General features: G+C 45.7%; 2 pseudogenes; both read right to left on the minus strand.

The window, feature by feature from the left end:
• Positions 1-2667: 2667 nt before the first annotated feature.
• Positions 2668-3603, minus strand: LOC123397411 (annotated as a pseudogene).
• A 13898-nt stretch (positions 3604-17501) lies between these two features.
• LOC123397412 lies at positions 17502-18437 on the minus strand (annotated as a pseudogene).
• Between the last annotated feature and the right edge of the window lie 667 nt (positions 18438-19104).

Here is a 19104-nt window from a genome sequence, read left to right on the forward strand (position 1 = left end):
TTGGGCCTCCAACAGGGATTTTCTTTATATCTGAGGCATCCGAGACCGAGAACATGGCGTCAACCTTGTGTATGTCCCAACACTCACCTGAACTAGTCAGCAGGTCGGCCACCCTTGTTATACCATGTACAAATTCTTGTCCCAATGGTTTTAGACTTCCACTCCTCGGTATCCAATTGTCATGGTGTATGTTGATGTTGGAACCATCTCCCACTCTCCAAATCAACCCTTCTCTTAATAAGTCTCGTCCATGCAAAATACTCCTATAAACATATGATGCATTTGAGGGACAGGTGGCTGCCAATATTGTGTGGTTAGAAAAATATCGTGCTTTTAACACTCTGGCCACAAGAGAAGAAGGAGCTTGCAGAATCCACCATGCTTGCTTTGCCAAGAGAGCTTGATTGAACACTTTCGGATCCCGGAAACCAAGTCCACCGCCCCTCTTGGGTGCACACATTTTCTCCCACGAGATCCAATGCACTTTCCTTTCGCCCTTCATTGCACCCCACCAGAATTTTGAAGAGATTAAAGTCAGGTTCCGGCACATCTTCTTTGTGAGGTGAAAACAATTCATGGCGAAAGTCGGTGTGGCCTGAAGGCCAGATTTTATAAGAACCTCTCTTGCAGCCTTGGACAACCCCTGTCCTTTCCATCCAGTCACTTTGCCTTTTGAGCTTTCTGTAACATACTTGAAAGTACCCTCCTTGGACTTCCCAACCAGTGTTGGAAGTCCTAAATAGCGCTCACTAAGAGCCTCGGAATCGACCCCAACACTTGTTTCAACTGAATTTTTGTCTCATCTTGGCACCCCTTTCCGAAGAAAATAGACGATTTCTGAATATTAACTCTCTGTCCGGATGCCTCCTCATACTTGATCAATATATCCTTGTCGATCCGAGGCGGCGCCAACATTTGGTATTCAGAGCCTTGTCGATCCGAAGCAGTGGTGGTGGTGCAGCGGACTCCATGTGAGATGGATGTCATTGCCGCAAGGTGGATGTCGTTGGCGCCGCGATATTGCTAGCGGCTGGTGTGTGTCTCCATCCTCGTCAAGCTGCGTCACGAGCAATGGAGAAAGGTATGTTGCCCGATAAGTTGTGTCACCTGCGACAAGGAGGTGATGGCCATGGAGCGGAGGTCATTGCCATGAGAAGTTCTTCGTCCATGTCTGAGTCGTCGATAAGATGCATCATCGTCGACAACATGGTGGCGAGTCACCGACGACTTGCGACACCGGTTGCAAACATGGAGGTGACTCACCGGCGAGTTGCGGCGCCGGTGGTGAACACGGGGTGAGTCAAAGGCGAGTTGCGGCGCCGGTGGTGAACATCGAATGATCTCCCTTGGTACATGCGCGCGCGTGTGTGTGTTCCCCTGGTGTGTGTTGTTGAGAGTTGTGTTTATCAGAGTGTTCTTAAGAGAAACAAACGGAAGAGAAAGTTGTGTGAGGTAGAAGAAGAGGGGCGTCGCGACGAGGCTGCGCCAACACCGGCGATATGCTTTCAGTGAGAGGAGACGTTTTCGTCGACGACGAGGCGCCTACGATGACTTTGTAAATCCCAAGATGACATGCCGGTCCAGTCTCTCGAAGATGTATATAAGGGTGAGGTATGCGTATGTACGTTTATAGGGGTGAATGTATCCCACTACAAGAAATATGGTCGATTATGACTCTCCATTTTGGTCGTTGATTAGTCATTGTTATCGTTTATTGATATTTTTTTGACAAAATTTAGGAGGTCAATAGTTGGCCGTCAAGAACGAACAAACTTGACATTTTCTGAAATTTTGGTCAAGGCCGCCCTTGACCAAAATATTGGTCGTAAAATCTACGACGAAAATTATGGTCATTACTAATGAGCCTGAAACACATAGGATCTGATGTGGCAATGTCCGCATGGCACATGCAGTGACATGGCAAAAATGATGACATGGACGCTATGTAGGATCAGTTAAAACCAGCTGTTTTAATGGGACAAGCATCATGCTAGCTATATCTTCTTACGTCTACCATGCATGATAGATCATCGAGGCTTTATTACTCATCATCTAATCGATTGCATGCTAGCATCAAAGTGGGCTGATCCATCCATGCATTATTGACTAGTCAAGATTTCAAAAGCTCAATCAAGAACAAAGAAGCTGAATCACTAACCATTACATACGTACTCCAAAACGAATATATGGAAAACAGAATGGAGAAATTAATCAATTAAGCTGCTGTACAGGAATTAATTCTTTGTTCATCATCACAATACGATTAGCACGACACCTTGTGTGCCATGACAATGACATACATAAAAGCTAGACTAGTATATCATCTCTTGGACCATGTCTTGGATGTATGCATAATCTAATCGATTGCATGCGGGCTGATCCATCCATGCATTATTAACTAGTCAAGACTTCAAAAGCTCAAGAACCGAGAAATCGACTATATAACAAAAGACTAATCAATTAATCTGCTGCGCATGCATGAATTGCTGCCTGTTTCATCACAGTACAATTAACAACATCTTGCTTGTTCAAGACATACATCAAAGCTAGACTATACCATTGAGCTACACTAGCTTCCATTCTAATTATATCCTGCATCATCTCTTGGCTGCAGATTTCGCAGTCTTGGATGGTAGTTTTGTCCCTCACGTACGTGGTGTGCAAGTATCAACTCTGGCAGGAGACGATCGGAGTAGAGCATGCCACAGCCGTGTCGTCGCAGAGGCCGAGCAGCTCATCCAACATGCACAGGAAGGTGTGGTCTTCATCCTCTGCAGCGCCTTCTTGGAGTTGGAGGTCGTCGGACAAGACATGATCATCCGTCACCTCGGACGACATGAACCCGCCTGGATCCACGCTGCCGTCGTCCACTAGTCCGGACGGCAACGTCTCGCCTTCGTCGGACATGAACCAGCGCTGGGTCTCCTGGACCTGGAGACCCCCGTGTTGCTGGATGATGGGTTGTTGGCGGCGTGGGGTCTGGGGATGTGGAGCCTCGGGATGTTGGACGTCGTCCGCCTTCCTTTTCCTGGAACCAGGGGCACTGATTACCTCCTCGTATGTCGTCTCACTCCTGTGACGAGACACGCAGACCTTGCAGAGCACCACGCCGTCTTGCTTCTTGTCGTCGCCGTCGAGGTCGTACTCGGTCATGCACCAGCCGATCCTCAGTTTCTCGTTCCCTCCCGGCAACTTCTGAACGTAGCTGAGGTTTCGTCTATTGCCTACGCGGTTGCCATGCTTGTCTAGCACGGGGATCCCGCCCTTCTCCGAGTGCCAGTAGTAACCCTCGCCGGCGGCAGGGACGGCGCGCTGCCGCTTCCCGTTGCTGCGGCCGTCTTTGGTCTTGTGATAGTGCGCCGGGGTGAAGAAGTACCACTCGCCGCCTTTCCCGTTGCTCCTGTCCGTGCCCCGCGCGTGTGGATACATCTCGACGAGGTCGCCGGGGGCGGCGGAGCAGACGTCGGCCTCGTGGATCATGTCGTCGGTGAAGATGCCGTCCGCTCCAGAGTCGATCCGTGGGCGGAGGTACTTGGTGATCAGCAAGTCTCCTGCCGGGTTGAAGATGTAGCCGGCGGGAAGATGGAGCTTGCCGTCGGCCATCGCAATTCGCAGATCACCAAGGTACGAGAGATGGATGGATCGTGCGCGTGTGTAACCCTGGCCTGGCTAGCTCCTTGCCTTGCCTGCGTACCTAGCTAGCTTATATGGATGGTACGACATACATGCACCTATGATACATGCATCTTATATATATGGATTCGGCTGGCTTCCATGCTTATTCGGATTCAAAGAAAGATGCGTGATCCAAGTTTCCAACCGTACCAATCCGTTTGTAAAATGGACCGTACCGGCTCTCCATTGGATGCAATGCATGCTTGCGTGCGCGTGGGTCTACTTTTTTTTCTTCTGGAATACATATGAGTGTGCGTACTGTATTATAACTAGTATAAAAATGTCAGTACCACTAATAGAAAAAGGGCCTATATCCCCGGTTCGTTTGGGCCTTTAGTCCCGGTTCACGAACCGGCGTGAACCGGGACTAAATAACCGGGGCTAATGACCCTCCACGTGGCGGGGCTGGGAGCGAGGTGGGGGGATGGAGGAGGGGTATTAGTCCCGGTTCGTATTACAAACCGGGGGTAATGACCCACCACGTTGCGGGGCTGGGAGCGAGGGGGGAGGGGTATATATTAGTCCCGGTTCGTATTAAGAACCGAGGCTAATGACCCTCCACGTGGCGGGGCTGGGAGCGAGGGGGGAGGGGAATTAGTCCCGGTTCGTATTAAGAACCGGGGCTAATGACCCTTCACGTGGCGGGGCTGGGAGCGAGGGGGGAGGGTTATTAGTCCCGGTTCGTATTATGAACCGGGGCTATTTCTTCGTTGCTTTTTGTGAGCACTTTTTAGGGTTTAGGGTTTTGCACTAAATTGGATGGGCTATTCTGCTGCCCCCTATTTTTCCATTTGTTTGTTTTGGACGCCGCCTGGCCTGGCCTACTTGTGTTTAATGACGTACGGGAAAGTCTCAATGAATTCAACCCATTTAGCATGTCTACGGTCCAGTTTCGCTTGACTTTAAATATGTTTCAAAGATTCATGATCACAATGTATGACAAATTCTTTGGGCTATAAATAATGTTGCCTTGTTTCCAAAGTCCGAACAAGAGCATATAATTCCTTATCATAAGTAGAATAACTCAGACTAGGCCCACTTAATTTTTCATAAAAGTATGCAAGTGGTTTACCATCTTGTAATAACACACCCCCTAATCCAATTCAACCAGCATCACATTCAAGCTCGAAAGTCTTATTAAAATCAGGAAGTTAGAGTAAAGGAGCATGTGTTAACTTATCTTTCAAAACCGCCTATAAAACCCGGCACATCCTTCTTTGTAAGCTCATTGAGAGGTGCAACAATGATGCTGAAATCTCTCACAAAACGCCTATAAAACCCGGCGAGTCCAAGGAAACTCCTCACTTGTGTGACCGTTTTGGGCTGCGGCCAACTCTCAATAGCTTCAATCTTGGCTTTATCAACTTCAATTCCCTGTGGAGTAACAACATAGCCAAGAAAAGATACTCGGTCTGTGCAAAAGGTGCACTTCCCAAGGTTACCAAACAAACGTGCATCACGTAGAGCAGTAAAAACAAAACGCAAATGATCCAAGTGTTCCTCCAAAAATCTACTATAAATCAGTATATCATCAGAGTAGACTACCACAAATCGTCCAATGAAAACACGTAAAACCTCATTCATTAATCTCATCAAAGTGCTGGGTACATTAGTCAATCCAAAAGGCATAACTAACCACTCATATAAGCCAAACTTAGTTTTAAATGCCGTTTTTCATTCATCTCCCTATTTCATGCGAATTTGATGGTATCCACTATGCAAATAAACTTTAAAGAAAATTATAGAGCCAGTTAATTCATCAAGCATATCATCTAGCCTAAGAATAAGATGACGATAACGAATAGTAATATTATTAATGCCTCTACAATCAACACACATATGCGATGTACCATCCTTTTTCAGCACTAGAATAATAGAAACATCACAAGGACTAAGAGATTCACGTATATAACCTTTGTCGAGCAGCTCTTGTACTTGGCGCATAATCTCCTTCGTCTCCTCTGGTTTGGTACGGTATGGTGCACGGTTGGGTAGCGATGCACCGAGAATTAGTCAATCTGATGCTCAATCCCTCTAATAGGTGGTAATCCCGGTGGCATGTCTTGTGGAAAGACGTCAACGAACTCCTGCAAAATGTTAATGACAGCAGGAGGCAAAGAGGGTGGCTTGTCCTCGAATGAAAATAATACCCCTTTGCATACGAAAGCATAGCAAACAGATGTAGTAATATCCAAATTAGTAATATCAGCTTTAGTGGCAAGTAAACAACCACTCTTCAGTTTTATTTTAGAGGCAATACTAGATGATGATTTAGTAGGCTTATTGTGTTGCTCAAATTCCTTTGCTACAATCTGATTGTCACTCTTATGTATGTCTTGTTTTGCTTTACTAGCTATAGCAATGTCATCTTTCATAATATGTTCAGGAGACATAGGAAGCAAAGTTATATTTCTATCCTTATGAACAAGAGTATACTGATTTGTTCTACCGTGGAGTACATATTTTTTATCAAATTGCCATGGTCTATCAAGTAAAACGGAGCATGCTTGCATGGGTACCACATCACAATCAACAAAATCAGAATACGTAGCAATGCTAAAATGCACACGAACAATACGTGTTACCTTAACCTTGCCACTGTTGTTGAATCACTAGATATAATAAGGATGAGGATGTGGTCTGGTGGTGAGAGACAACTTCTCCACCATCTCCATGCTAGCTAAGTTGTTGCAACTCCCTCCATCGATGATTACGCGAATAGAACGTTCCTTTACCACTCCCTTAGTATGGAGCAAGTTGTGCCTATGATTTTGCTCAGCCTATGTTACCTGCACACTTAAAACACGTTGAGCAACTAAGCTTTTATACCTATCACCGTAGTCAGCAGCCATGTATTGTGTCTCTTGTTCAGTATCATCAACACCCCATTCTTCACTTGCAATAAGAGCCAGGGTCTCCTCGTCATAATCACTGGCGGAATCATATCCACCATCCTCAGTAATAATCATCACGTGCTTGGATGGGCATTTTCTCGCATAATGACCTCCACCCTTGCAACAACGACAAATAACCTCATGTGTTTGACATGTGGATGCCATGGATGAAGACGAGCTCTGTGCGGGCCCGGAAGGTGTGCTCTTGGCGAAGGGTGATGCAGGGGCCTGATTCCTGGTCTCTCTGGTGGAATTGGCGGCTGAAGGGGGCGGTGCTGATGCAGGAGGACGTGTGGAAGTAGGTGTTTATCGTGGCGTCCATGAGAAAGTGCGACCTACAGAAAAAATAGTTCTCGCCAACGCTTGTCGATCCTGCACTTCACGTTCAGCTTTGCAAGCAAGATGGAATAAACGAGTGATAGTGTTATAATCCTTATATTCTAGAATAGTCTGAATATCTCCATTTAATCCACCCATAAAACGTGCAAGCATAGCTTCATTATCCTCAACAATACCACATCTAATCATGCCAGTTTGTAATTCCTGATAATATTCTTCTACAGACTTTTTTCCTTGTCTTAAATGTTGCAAGTTTTGAAGTAATTCACGCTGATAATATGCTGGAACCCAACGAGTATGCATAGCAGTTTTCAAAGCAGGCCAAGTAGTTGGAATATTAGCATGATGTATTCGACAATATTCACACCACCAAACACAAGCTAAACTAGTCAAAGAACAAACAGCATCAACAACACGTCTATCTTCAGAAAATTGCAAGCATGTAAAACGTTGCTCTATTTCTAACTTCCAAGTAAGATATATATCAGGAACATATCGACCATCAAAAGTAGGAATATTCAATTTAAGTTTAGGGAGATGGCCATGATCCCGTACCTGAGGGTGTGGTGCATCCATACCGTTGCAATTGTATACATGTGGACGACCGACGACTTGTCGGGGTGGTTGTTGTTCCTGGAGTTGAACTGGAGCAACCTCTCCCTCATCATCGTAATCACCATCATAATCATCATCATACTCCTCATTCTGCCTAGCCACAGAAACCTCGGTAGTAGCAGCAACAGGAGAAGCAGCAGGACCAGCAGCAGCAGTAGGAGCAACAACACCCAAATTCTGCACTTGGTCAACATGCACGCGTCGCGCTCGTAGCCGTTGTTGTCGTTGAAGAGGGACAACACCTGCAGCTGGTGGTGGTAAGCGGGCAAGCACCTCACCAAACTTGGCGTTCATCTTGGTGTCGAATTTCTTCTCCATACCTTCAAGCTTGTCCATGGCCTCTCCAAAGGTGGTCACGAAATCCTGTACCTGGTCAGACATCATTTGCTGAAATTTATCATGGAGCTCCCGATTGGTCAGGTTCTCCCAGTCGATCTCCTCGTCGTGTGATCCTGGCATGGTTAGCAGCAATAAGAAACCAGAAGAATATGATCCTACAAACTACTAGGAAGTGGTTGTGGTGGTGGTGGTGTGTCACAAATCCGTCAAGCAAATCTCAATTTCTTACCAATTCTTACCCAGCAGCAGGTGGCGATCGGCAACTGGTGTAGTCGAAACTCTCAAAGCTTGGATAGAGCGTTTGCCAGGTGGTGTCAAACACACGATTTAGATGTATGTGGAGCTGAGAAGGCTTATAATGTAGTAGCAAGAACGGTCAGCAATAATCAGTTCAGAGATGCAAAATTGAAAAGACGCTCAAGGACGGTACCGTGCTGGTCCTAGGCTAGACCGTACTAGAGACGCGAGCCTAGAACACCAACGAAGTCACGACGACACGTACTAATCAAGGGAAGAGCCACTCTGATTTTTTTTCTCTTTTTTTCTTCAGAAAATCAGTATAACGATGACTGTCTCAAAACTCTTTCCGAGGACCAAAAACAGGATAAGCACGGGATTTTTTTGATCAATTTTTTTTATTTCTGGAGCAATTCGGGGCTGCGATGACCAAAAATTGCGACAAAAATCACTATGATGGCGAGTGTCTCAAAACTCTCTAAAAATCCTAACAAAATGATAGGGATTTTTTTTCACCCCTCGAAATTTTGGCCTAAAAAGTGCTCTGAAAGCTTGCCAGATTTTTTTCCCGAAACCTACTCAGGAAAGGAAACGCGAAACCGAAAGCAAAAGGATCTTGAAGTTCACCTAAAGCGGAAAGGATTGTGGTGGATATATGGTGGTGGTATATGACAGCAAGGATAATGGTGGCGTGGTGGTGGTATATGGCAGCAGCGATGATGGTAGCGTGGAGGTGGTATATGGCAGCGATGAAAGATGGTGCGGTGGCGGCGTGACAACCCGTGAACAAAACTCGAAACTCTAAAGAACTAGACACTAAGACCAGCAACTCGACACGATGATGTAACCGCAATTTCAACAAAGCAAACTACTGAAAACACTATGCAAAGGCTCAGATTGGTTCGGATATGATGATCTAACCCTTATTCTGATGGTTTTTTCGTGGACTAAAGGTATGAAGAGCAGATGTGATCGAACTATGAAAAACTGGTAAAATCTCACCGAGCAACCTGGAAATCTGATACCACTTGATAGAGGCGAAGTTGTCCCTATCTTTCGATGAGATCGTGGGTATCGTTTTGGTAGAGTCAACTTTGACGATTTGACTACGAACGATTGAGACGTCACACCTTAGCAATCGCTAAACGAACTCGATAGGTTATTGACCATGCCGGAGCATGATCAACGTGACGACGAAGGTCTGTTTCCTGCACGCAAACGAAGAACAAGCAAGAAACTAAGATGCAATCAAGATATTGCGAATATAAGATGTGGGCGATGCTAGATCGACACCTCTGGGGATCAACGTGATACCCTTGTGATCGTAGGACGGGAAAAAATAACGTCAAGAGCAGACCAAACGATCAACACCTGACAAGTCTTTTTACCCATGTTTGGGCCGCTTACGCGTAAAACTCTACGTCCTCCTCGTCTGATCGTATTAAGCGTTCTTTTGTTGTTCGTTTACAGTGATGATAATTGTCTTCTTGGCCAATCTCAAAAAAGGCTAACCTCTTGTGAATGAGCTAAGGGCCTCCTTTTATAGGCAAAGGGGTCACCTACATTGCTCAATGGTAGGTTCACGAGATGTTACAGTGAACCTACATCGGTGCTTATCCATTTACCGCTGTCAGGTGCATTAAATGCAGATCTTGTCCATGTCAGCTAAGTGCTGGTGAAGACATGTGTCCAGGTGTTTCGACACCTGGACGCCCCGCTGGCGCATGCGGAATGCGCTGGAACACGGGGAAGCGGTGGTACTGTGGCAAGGGCGGTCTCCCTCTGGCGCGTTGCCACGTAATCCCGGCAAAAGGGTGCTTGCCGGGGCCTTGGTGCTTCCTCCCCGCAAGGAAGCTGGGCTTCGGCTGTCTTCCTGGCGAGGGGGGGGGGGGGCTCGCCGGGGCCTTGTGCTAGGTGTGTTCATCACGTCTGTTGGACGGACGTGGACTTGGGTGTCTTGCCGGCAAGACAGGCTTGCAGGGGCCTTGGATCTCTCGGGGGCGAGTCTTGTGTGGATTCCGCCGTGCCCTGCCGGCAGGGGCTCTTTGTGCCCATGCACAAGATTGGGGCACTAGAGACCCTAGTCTTTAGTGCATCGACATAAGAGGAAAGCTTTATTGATGAAGGTGGGGTTCTGTGACGCCTTTGTCTGGTCGTAGAACACAAACGAAGAACGCAAAGTTGCAGCTATGGCGAACTTGTAATCTATACAAAACCGAACTCTAAACGGTGCCCTAAGGGCTGTATATATGAGGGAATAGAGAGGCAATTTCGTGACCCTTGGAGGAGGGGTCCGGAAACAGCTCTAAACTCGGTTTCCTCACACATACGGACTCTAAATATAGCCTATATTATGGTATTTCGAAATTACATGGGCCTGGCCCAAAAATAAGGTGGCGCAACATCTGTAATAGCCTATGGACGGAATTTATAAAGTGACGTCTTGAATATTTCGTCCAAAGCCTTCATGCTCTCCTTATGGTAGCTTTAAAGTGCGAAAATCACCAGTGGAAGCTCCATTGTTCTCTCCCACGCGTGCATCCAAACCCATGACATGATACACTCTGTCATACATAAGCCTCATTGTATCTTTCCTCAAGACAGCCACCATACCTACCTATCAAGGCATTTCCATAGCCTTTCCGAGATACTTTGCCATGCAACATCCACCATCTCATGACTTGATCTTCATGTCATACATGCTTTTGCTTGATCATAGAGCCGCATGCTAGTTGGGCCTTGCCCTCATTACTCCTACATGACGCGCTAGTATCATTGCATATCCTGCTGCACTGGCAGAGGCATACATTTGCATACATCATGATAGTCTTCACTTGTCTTTATGTTGAGTACTTCATACAAAGTGTGATGATTTTTCTTTCTATTCATGTAAAACATAGAGTGTTGCCCTTAAGTGAGGAAAAGATCCCAAAGTGGACAATACAAAAGATCCCAAAGAGGACAAATGAGAGATAAAAATAAAGAGCCAAAGAGGCCACAAAAAATAAAAATAAATAAAAATAAAAATAAAAAGAAATAAAAAGAGAGAAGGGGGCAACACCACTATTTCTTTTTTAAAGATCCACACTCGTACTCCATTACTATATTGGTACTACATAGAGATTATTATTCATGCATAACTATGTGGGGACCCTTACACTATAGAACTTGGTTTGCATATTCTAATGATGAGCCTCCTCAAATGACCTCTAGGTCTTCATGAGCAAACAAGTTGGATGAACCCCCACTAGTTCCATTTGAGAGTTTACCTTAGCTCATATGTGCATCTGTTACATGGCAATCCCTACTCCTCACATCATATGTATTATTTGGCTTTCTCTCGCCTATGGTTATCCTCATTGATGTGAGCCTTTCACACCTTTTTGTATTCCTTCCCCATCATTATTCTATTTGCCATCTTAAGTGCCAACATATCTTGCTTACGCTCATTCATTGCATGAGTGCTCAAAATCAAAAGGGAGAGGGTCATTTTGACTTGTGCCACACAAGTGGTCTGGGGATGAGTCAACATAAGATTCCGAAGGAGACTAAGTCCGAGGTTTAGTAGATTGAGTTCTCAATTAACAACCCATCTCCCACTTCTTGCACGCAAACACCATTTGAAGACATTCGAGTCACGGACAACGAGAGCTCTTGCACCTTTATGTTCTTATTTTGCTAAGTTCAACACTAGATATAGATTCTTGCTTGTTATTGTCTTGACTTGAATTGCATATCTCACTTGCTTTACTTTGAATTTCTTATATTTGTGTTAGCATATCACCACAGAAATTATTGTATTATCATTTATCTAATTAAGCTTGGGATGTTGATACGTCCCAAACGCATCTATAATTTCTGCTTGTTCCATGATCTTTTGGGTGACATTGTTATATGTTTTGCTATAATTTTATATCATTTTACACATATTTGGACTAACCTACTAACTCAGTGCACCCAGTGCCACTTTCTATCCGCTGATGTCTATTTTGCAGGGCTTTTACCCAATTTTCCGAAATCCAAAAGAATCCAGAAAAAAAAAATCAGCGAAACAGAAGCTTCCAGATCACCAAAGGAGGGCCAGAGGGGGGCCAGGGGTCTCCCAGGCGGCCTGCTGGCGCGGCCAGGCCCTAGGCCACGCCAGGAGGTCACCTGGGTGGAACCCACCTCCTCCGGTGCCCTCCTTTGGCCTATATTTGGAGTCCTGAGAGGAAACCCTCGCAGACTTTCTAGAATCATGAATTTCTCCATCGTTCCACCGCCGTTGCGCTTCTGAAATCGGGACCATCACGAGACCTCTTCCCCGGCACCCCGCTGGAGGGAGGATTGACCTCCGAAGGCTTCTCCACCGCCATGGACGCTCCCCGGACGTGCCATGAGTAGTCCTCCTTGGACCATGAGTCCATGACTAGTAGCTATGTGATGTCTTCTCTCCAATCTTGTGCTTTAACGGTTAGTCCTTGTGAGCTGCCCTACATGATCAAGGCATCTATATAATTCTCTTGCTATTGCTATGTTCGGTTTGTTGGGATCCGATGGATAATGAGATTATGTTCAGATTGTTATGAGTTATATCTTTGACTATCCTTTTATATTATGTTCCTTATTGATTCATGCATGTTTTCCGTTGCTTTTTATTGCTTTGGCCAAGTAGTAAATCGTAACTCCAAGAGGGAGCGTTATGCATGATTGTGGGTTCGGGCCCCTCGATGTCTAGCTTGAGTGACAGAAACATGAGACTAGGGGATGTGCTTGTTGCCACCAGGGAGAAAACAACGGTGCTTGTGACCACGGTTGCAAGGATTGTTTATCTTACGCATAATTCGTTAATGCAGTTGTCTGTTGCTTTGAGTTTACACTTTGGGTGGGGCTCACAACTTAATACCGGAGAGATGTTCTGGATAGATAACTCAAGGTGGATGATTCATAAGTAGATGCTGATGAATAAACGGTCTACTTGTATTGGTGTACTGCCCATTACTATTGAACCTCTAACTATCAAGGAGCATAATTAGCATTGCGGTGCGATCTTAATTCTGTCAATTGCCGAACTGTGATTTGTTTACGCTAGCGTAGTTGTTTATCGTCTTTTGGGAGAGAGACATCACTAGTGAGCATCATGTGACTCCGGTCCATATCAATATAATTATTTACACCTCCATCATTTACCGTTTTCATTTACTTTTCCATTGCAATCATTATTATCTTTCCGCTTGTGTTTTGATCCTTTGCAAACTACAAGGCCGGAGAGATTGACAACCTCTCTGTACTTGTTGCGAGCAAAGTTATTTGTTGTGTGTGCAGGTCCACGTCTTCTCCTAGCGCCAGGGTGGAAGACACCTACTTGTTGATCCTAGGAGTCCTCCTAGTTCGATAAACCTTACAGTCTCTGTGTGAGGGAAATTTGCTGTTGACTACATCTCGACCTTTTACTTGGGGTATCTAACAAGGAACGAGAAGTATATCCATCAACTCGTCATCAACATGTGGTAGCAGAAATCTGACATCTTATGATAGGTAGAGTTTTTATTCCTTAGAAGATTAAGCATGAGTAGAATAGGGTAGCAGATCGGCTGGCTTATAACAGTCGTATAAAGAGTACTACTGTTGTATGGCTTGAGAGAGGACCACGATGCATGGAGGAAATTTTGACTCTCAGTTGTAACCCTATGAATACCCTTCACATGTATTAGCGCAAAAAAAATAAGAAGTGATACACATGTATTAGCACAACAAATTATTTTTACTTGAGGGAAAAAATAGTATAACTACTTGTGCACATACAACAACATGGGCTTGCTAGCTGTACATTCATCGACCATCCAAATAGTTCTAGATTTTCCAGTCAAACAAAAAGAAAATTATTGATAAGCAAAAACAATTATTTCTTTTATTTTTTTATTTCTCCACATATTAGCTTTTACTGAAGGCAAACTTTATAATATTTGACCAAATGTATAGAAAACAATATAAACATTTCTATAATACCATATATCTGAATAACACTGACCCCTCATCATTGACCGACCCTTGCCCACATGTCAATGATGAGCGTTAACAATAACCGACCGATTCTTGAGACTTTAGTGATAACAATCTTTTGCATTCGGCTTGATGGTTATCACAGATTGGTCTAAAGCTGGCAGGTCAGTGATAGCTTGTCCCAGTGATCAAACAAGACCAAACACGACCAAACGAATACTTGACACATCTGTGTAGTTTATTCAAAAGGGAACCCATGTTTTTTCCCGCCAGTCAATATTGATTTGTTGTCAACCAGTTATAATCAATCATTCCCTTTTTCCTCGATAATCAAAACCCTCAATGCATATCGTCAACACCACTCTCTCTTCGTCATTCCCATCACAACCTTCTCCCTCTTGTTAGCATTGTCGGTCACCTGCATTGCTTCCAACTCCCCCTCTTTCCCGGTTCCTAGTCGGAGAGAGTCCGGTGCCATAGTCATCATCGTGCGGCCCGAAGAAGCAGATCGTCCATCGCCCACCATTGACGCGCCTTGGCCTTCATTCCCTTTGTGGACGCACCATTCTATCATTTCGTCTGTGGTAACACACCGACTCTGTCCGATGCAGCAGTTGCATTCCGCCCGGCTGTCGGACGTTGGGTCTCACGTGTACCTATAAGCGGTCGTAGACCCGACATGTGCTTCATAATTATTCGGTCGCAATGGCAACCATGATGGTGATCTCCGTTCCTTTGTATTAGTGTTCAAATTTGAAGTTTGATATCTATCTTGAGGGTGAGTCATTATTATTGTGCTATAAATTTGTATGTTTTCTCACTAGACATGTTAGATTGTTATTTGTCGTCATTCAGTCTAGATTTAGAACCTTAAGGCCTGATTATACATGTTTTATTCGTAGCATCGATGATTATAAAACTGAAAAATATACGTCCTCATAATTTTCCCACGTGATTTCCTACATAATTTTAACGAACTAGCATATGATATTGCATGGGTGATATATGAGACAAGTAATACCCTACTCTGTATTGTATTTGTTTTATTTTCACATTAATACCACACTTTTTTTACTATGAGTTTGGCTGTCAAGTATAGCAAATGAACATGTTCAATGTTTTGTGGGAATATGATTTGGACAAACATCATTGTTGTTTTGACCTTTTAGTGTAGTGCATAAAACTCTATTTCTGTAAGAGTGTTTTGTGCAGTACAACTAAAATGTCAGCTGCGGTATTACTGTTTTTTAGGTGCACTACCCAGAAAGTTTCTACCAAACCGCACAATGACTGTATCTTGATTTAGGCCTTCTTGGCAATTTTTGAAGCAATTGTAGGTTTACCACTAGCTCTAGTTTATGTACTTTTAGCCAGTTCCTATTTGGGAAGGCTGGTTCAGTGGGTACTCAGAATGTGGCAATCACAAAGAGAACCTTGCGTCATGGCTCGAAGTTGGCAATACACAAGTCCCTTTTATGTGGTGGACATTTAATTTGTGCAGTGAGTAGGCGAGTCAGTTTCGTCTATGTACTCTTTCCTGCGTGTGAAATGCTCACCACACAGAGGAAAGTGATGCCAGAAACAAATCCACTTTCCCTGTTCTCATCTGCTATGGTTGCAAAGGCAGGGTGCTAAGGAGGAAACTAGAGCAGAGGCCCTTTTGCTCTCCGGAGATGATCTGCCAGGAAAACTTCCCTCTGGGAGGGGGAAACCGAAGCCATCGTCATCACCAACACTTCCTCCTTCGTGGGAGGACCAATCTTCATCAATATCTTCACCAAGACCATCTCATCTCAATCCCTAGTTCATCTCTTGTATTAAATATTTGTCTCAAAACCTGAGATTGGTACGTATGGGTTATTAATAGTGTTGATCACATTTTGTAGTTGATGATTGTTGGTTTACTTGGTGAAAGATATTATGTTCATATGCTTGGTCAATATCATTACACCTCTGATCTTGAATATGTTGAGGAGGTGTGATTAGTTACTATTGTTCCCGAGGACATAGGAGAGGTCTTGTTATAAGTAATCATGTGAAGTTGGTATTTGTTTGATATTTTAAATATGTGTATGTTGTTGCTTCACTTAGTGGTGTCACGTGAACGTCGACTACACGATACTTCAACATGTTATGGGCCTAAGTGAAGGCATTATGAAGTAAAAAGTAGATGATGGGTTGTTTTAAGCGCGCAAAATTTGCACCTAGAATTTGTTTTTGTTATTTTAAGCGTGCAAAATTTGCACCTAGAATTTGTTATTTTAACTACCACTTTTTCCGAGGTCATATTTGGGTTCACTCCAATAGATTATTTCACATTAAAAGTGTTGAAACTCTGCACGATCGAATCATCCAAATTATTTAAAGTACAATAGTTAGATTTTGACATAATAAATGGCTTAAATTTGGTGGGACGATCATATCTTTGTAAGTGTGTAATCCTATTTTCTAAACCTCCTTTGATGAAGTTGGTGCATTATACAAACTAGAAGATTCCCCGAGGGTTCGTGCCCGAATTAGTTGAGGAACAATTAGTTGATGTACGTCTTCTCTTAGGTATATAGGATATGGAAAAGCAACTCACAAAGTTGATCGATAGAGTTTATTTAAGTCGGGTAGGTCTTCACCTCCTGATGCTCGCATTTTTTCTGAATTTATTTCACGATTTTCGACGTTACTAGATCTGATCGGAGGCCGCCGAGCAATCCACTAGGCCCTTCATACCGCCATAGATATGAAGCCGGATGACGCGCCGCCGCCGCATAGCCCGTCGCCGCCATCCGAACCAGACCAACCGCCGCACGCCGCTGGCTGTGTCCGGCAAGACCCACGTGCCTGCAGCCGCCGTCGCCCGCATGTAGGGGCCCCGCACCACCCCTCGGATGGGGGAGAGAGGGATGCCTCCGCCACCGCCATCACCCCCCGAGCGTTTGCCCAGCGGCGTCCCCCGACGGCAACGGAGGGAGGAGACGATGGGCGTACAGGAGTTAATTCTTTGTTCATCATCACAATACAATTACCACGACACCTTGTGTACCATGACAATGAGATACATAAAAGCTAGACTAGTATATCATCTCTTGGACCATGTCTTGGATGGATGCATGATCTAATCGATTGCATGCGGGCTGATCCATCCATGCATTATTAACTAGTCAAGACTTCAAAAGCTCAAGAACCGAGAAATCGACTATATAACAAAAGACTAATCAATTAATCTGCTGCGCATGCATGAATTGCTGCCTGTTTCATCACAGTACAATTAACAACATCTTGCTTGTTCAAGACATACATCAAAGCTAGACTATACCATTGAGCTACACTAGCTTCCATTCTAATTATATCCTGCATCATCTCTTGGCTGCAGATTTCGCAGTCTTGGATGGTAGTTTTGTCCCTCACGTACGTGGTGTGCAAGTATCAACTCTGGCAGGAGACGATCGGAGTAGAGCATGCCACAGCCGTGTCGTCGCAGAGGCCGAGCAGCTCATCCAACATGCACAGGAAGGTGTGGTCTTCATCCTCTGCAGCGCCTTCTTGGAGTTGGAGGTCGTCGGACAAGACATGATCATCCGTCACCTCGGACGACATGAACCCGCCTGGATCCACGCTGCCGTCGTCCACTAGTCCGGACGGCAACGTCTCGCCTTCGTCGGACATGAACCAGCGCTGGGTCTCCTGGACCTGGAGACCCCCGTGTTGCTGGATGATGGGTTGTTGGCGGCGTGGGGTCTGGGGATGTGGAGCCTCGGGATGTTGGACGTCGTCCGCCTTCCTTTTCCTGGAACCAGGGGCACTGATTACCTCCTCGTATGTCGTCTCACTCCTGTGACGAGACACGCAGACCTTGCAGAGCACCACGCCGTCTTGCTTCTTGTCGTCGCCGTCGAGGTCGTACTCGGTCATGCACCAGCCGATCCTCAGTTTCTCGTTCCCTCCCGGCAACTTCTGAACGTAGCTGAGGTTTCGTCTATTGCCTACGCGGTTGCCATGCTTGTCTAGCACGGGGATCCCGCCCTTCTCCGAGTGCCAGTAGTAACCCTCGCCGGCGGCAGGGACGGCGCGCTGCCGCTTCCCGTTGCTGCGGCCGTCTTTGGTCTTGTGGTAGTGCGCCGGGGTGAAGAAGTACCACTCGCCGCCTTTCCCGTTGCTCCTGTCCGTGCCCCGCGCGTGTGGATACATCTCGACGAGGTCGCCGGGGGCGGCGGAGCAGACGTCGGCCTCGTGGATCATGTCGTCGGTGAAGATGCCGTCCGCTCCAGAGTCGATCCGTGGGCGGAGGTACTTGGTGATCAGCAAGTCTCCTGCCGGGTTGAAGATGTAGCCGGCGGGAAGATGGAGCTTGCCGTCGGCCATCGCAATTCGCAGATCACCAAGGTACGAGAGATGGATGGATCGTGCGCGTGTGTAACCCTGGCCTGGCTAGCTCCTTGCCTTGCCTGCGTACCTAGCTAGCTTATATGGATGGTACGACATACATGCACCTATGATACATGCATCTTATATATATGGATTCGGCTGGCTTCCATGCTTATTCGGATTCAAAGAAAGATGCGTGATCCAAGTTTCCAACCGTACCAATCCGTTTGTAAAATGGACCGTACCGGCTCTCCATTGGATGCAATGCATGCTTGCGTGCGCGTGGGTCTACTTTTTTTTCTTTTGGAATACATATGAGTGTGCGTACTGTATTATAACTAGTATAAAAATGTCAGTACCACTAATAGAAAAAGGGCCTATATCCCCGGTTCGTTTGGGCCTTTAGTCCCGGTTCACGAACCGGCGTGAACCGGGACTAAATAACCGGGGCTAATGACCCTCCACGTGGCGGGGCTGGGAGCGAGGTGGGGGGATGGAGGAGGGGTATTAGTCCCGGTTCGTATTACAAACCGGGGGTAATGACCCACCACGTTGCGGGGCTGGGAGCGAGGGGGGAGGGGTATATATTAGTCCCGGTTCGTATTAAGAACCGAGGCTAATGACCCTCCACGTGGCGGGGCTGGGAGCGAGGGGGGAGGGGAAT

This window comes from Hordeum vulgare, chromosome 5H (assembly GCF_904849725.1).
Source record: "Hordeum vulgare subsp. vulgare chromosome 5H, MorexV3_pseudomolecules_assembly, whole genome shotgun sequence".
NCBI lineage: Eukaryota > Viridiplantae > Streptophyta > Magnoliopsida > Poales > Poaceae > Hordeum > Hordeum vulgare.